The sequence below is a fragment of the Myotis brandtii genome, unplaced genomic scaffold (genome assembly GCF_000412655.1).
Source record: "Myotis brandtii unplaced genomic scaffold, ASM41265v1 scaffold350, whole genome shotgun sequence".
Taxonomy (NCBI): Eukaryota; Metazoa; Chordata; class Mammalia; order Chiroptera; family Vespertilionidae; genus Myotis; species Myotis brandtii.
In genome coordinates, this window is record NW_005363468.1 from 700186 (window position 1) to 703888 (window position 3703).

The window sequence follows — 3703 nt, forward strand, 5'->3', positions numbered from 1 at the left end:
AGGGTGGGGGTCCCCACTGGGGTGCCTGGCCAGCCTGGGTGAGGGGATGAGGGCCGTTTTCAGGCTGGCGGGTGACTGAAGCTCCCAACCTGTCCTTTTTTCCTTTTTTTTTTATTCTGGGCCAGCTTTAGCTCTGAGGCTCAGCTCCAGCTATGAGACCTCCGCTGCTGAAAGCAGGTTTCTGGCCTTTGTTTACCTTCTATATTTGAAACAATGTTGCAGTCCTGCTGGCTGAAGCCCGGGGTTTTGTTTAGCTTCTATATTTGTTACAATGTTGCTTAGAGTGCAGCTGAGAGGCCGGCAAGGCAGGCGGGGAAGCTTGGCTTCCTCCGTCACTGAAGCAAGCAAGCCTCCCTCTTTGCGTCAGCTGCCTGGCTGCCGGCCGCCATCTTGGTGTTTCTCTGTTATTAGATAGGATATGTAATAGAGGCCCAGTGCACAAAATTCGTGCACTCAGGGGGGGGGGGTTAGGGTTAGGGTTAGTGTGCATCATAGCAACCAGTCGTTCTGCCATTTGATTGATTTGCATATTAGCCTTTTATTATATAGGACTAGGGGCCCAGTGCACAAATTCTTGCACCTTAAAAGGAACTGTAGGCCATGAGGCTGTGATGGGCACAGGCGCGGGTCTCAGCCCATCCTCCACGCCCCTACCCAGCCTCTACCATCGCGGCCCCCAACCCCCTGTCTGCCGGCAGCCTCACTCCTGCCGCTGCCACTCCCATGCACTGCCAGTGCTGGCCCTGTTCACACCCGCTGACAGCGCAGAGCAATTGGGACCGGTGCTGGGCGCTGGCAGTGGGTGCGAGCGGGGCCGGTGCTGGCAGCAGGTGTGATCACTGAGCAGGACCGTGGCTTGAGGGAGCAAAGAATTTTTAGTAACCATCAGAGGCTCGTCTAGATAACAGTGACCTGCCCCCCGCCTTGGTCTGGCATTCCCACTCACCTGCTCCATCATCCTGCCGTGGCTGACACCCGCCACGTTCCACTCTCTGCCACCTGCTGCCAACACCCTCCATGTTCCACACGCACCCCCTGGTGGTCAGCGCACGTCATAATGACTGGTTGTTCGGTTTTCCACTGCTGGTCTATTTGCATATTAGCCTTTTATTATATAGGATGTACATATGTATACATATACACACACGCTGAAATATTATTCAGTCATGACAAGAACATCCTGCTGTTTGCAACAACACTGATGGACCGTGAAGGGCATTATGCTAAAGAAAATAAGTCAGACAGAGAAAGCAAATACCATGTGATATCAAATATACGTAATCTATAAAAGCCAAACTCATAGAAACAGAGACTAGATGGTGGTTACCAGGGGCTGAGGGTGAGGGAAAGGAGAGATGTTGGTCAAAGTGTACAGACTGCCAGTTGTAAGATGAGTAAGCTCTGGGGATCTAAGATACAACATAGTGATTATAGTTAATACTGTATTATATACTTGAGAGTTGCTAAGAGACTAGATCTTAAATGTTCTCATCACAAAAAAGAAATGGTAATTATATGATGTGCTGCAGGTGTTAGCTAGCACTATGGTGAAAATCAATTAAGTATATCAAATTAACACATTGTACATCTTAAAGTTACACAATGCTATATGTAAATTAAATCTCAATAAAGGTGGGGGAGGAGAAAAAGAATTTATATTAAGTAGAAAGATCTATACTCAACAATATTCACTCTTTATTAATAGTGGAAAGTTGGCCCCATAAATGAGAATGCTTTATTTAGGATCACCTTTGTCTACACTGTAATGACTACACAAAAAATAGTTTCATTTCCTTTGAAATTTGGTATGAGTGGGGCTGGGGCAAGGGGTTCTATAATACTTAGAAAACTATATATTAGTGTACTCAGGCTGCCATTTCAAAATGTTATAGACTAGGTAACTTAAACAACAGAAAGTTATTTTCTCACAGTTCTAGAGGCTGGATATCCAAGAAATCAGAGAACCAGTATGGTAAGGGTCTGGTGAGAGTTCTCTTCCTGGCTTGCAGACAGACACCTTCTCTCTGTGTCCTCACATGGTGGAGAGGGGACAGTCAGGCTCCCTGGTATCCCCCTTTTTTTAAGCAAGTTGGTTAAGGTTAGAGAAACAGAGGGAGGGAGAGAGAAAGAGAGAGAGAGAGAGAGAGCTCTCTGGGGTCTCTTCCTTTAAGAGTACTAATCCCATGAAAAGGACTCTACCCTCATGACCTCATCTAAACCTAATAATGTCCCAAAGGCTTCATCTCCAAATACTATCACATTGAGGGGTTAGGGCTTCAACATATGAATTTGGTGGGAACAATTCATTCCATAGTTAGCATTATATTAAAGAATAATATTTCTAGGTCAACCTAACTATCCTATATAATAAAAGCCTAATATGCTAAGTGTCCATTTGACTGTTTGCTATGATGCACACTGACCACCAGGGGGCAGATGCTCTGACAAGTAGGTTAGCTTGCTGCTGGGGTCTGGCCTATCAGGGTTTGGCAAGCTGGGCCAGACATGTCCTGGGACCCCAATGGTGCACAAATCTGTGCACTGGGCCTCTATAGAATAATAATAAATGATAATCATGTTAAATTTTAAGTCATTTATATAAACTAAAGACCTAGCACCCTAATGCAATTCTTTAAAACAAAATAAAGGTACTGAAAAGAAAAAATTTCCCTTTAGTATGACAGAATTAGAAAATCGAGATTTCACAATACCTAGTAAGTGGGTACTACAACCATTGAATGGGAGGCTATTGGGAAAACAGGATGTTCCCACAGTGCCCAAGTATGTATTACCTCTCAGATTGCTTATTAATTCCAAAGGTAAAAGGCACCTCTGCCATGTGGCAATCTGGCAGTAGCCATCCAAATTTAACAATCACTCAAAGTATCACTAGTGGTAGGACAACCTGACATTATATGTCTCCTGAAGAGATGTGAAGTCACAACATTACCTGTGTTGTGAAAGAAGGATTCTGGAAAAATAGGTTTTAGCTAAAATTAATCAAATCTAGACCTAAATTTCAGTCTACATGAAATACAGAACAGGCTTAAGAACATCCTGGAAAACAATCAGGATATATAAAAACACTGGCCTGGATTCTTCAAGGTCATGAATAAAGGGGTCAAAAATTGTTCTGAATTAAAAGAGACAACCATTAAATTCAATGTATCAAATTCAATGCATTCAAATATACATCTATAAAAAGCATTTGAAAATAATTGGGAGAATTTGAATATGGGGTGGATATTAAATAACAATATAAAATTATTATTATATTTTTCTTAGGTGTAATAATGGCATTGGGATTAAGTAACACATTCTTATCCTTATGGTTGTATGGTGAAATAGTAAGAGTGGAGTTTCATATTTCTGCAAATGACTTTCATATTATTCAGCAATAAATCAAGTTTATGCATGTACATTGAAATATTTCTAAATTTGGTAACGTTAACAATTGTTAAATTTAGTGGGGGTATATGAATTTTTTTGTATTACTCTTTCAACTTTTCCCTGTATTTAAATTTTTTAAATAAAAAGGTTATCAGTTAATTAAGAACTTTTTCATTTAAAAATAAATACTAAGTAAACAATATATACAATAAGTATGTTGTTATAAAACATAAATACCCATAAATATGCCACCCAACCCAAGATCTAGAACACTAACAATGTCATTAAATCTCTCTCTCTCTCTCTCTCTCTC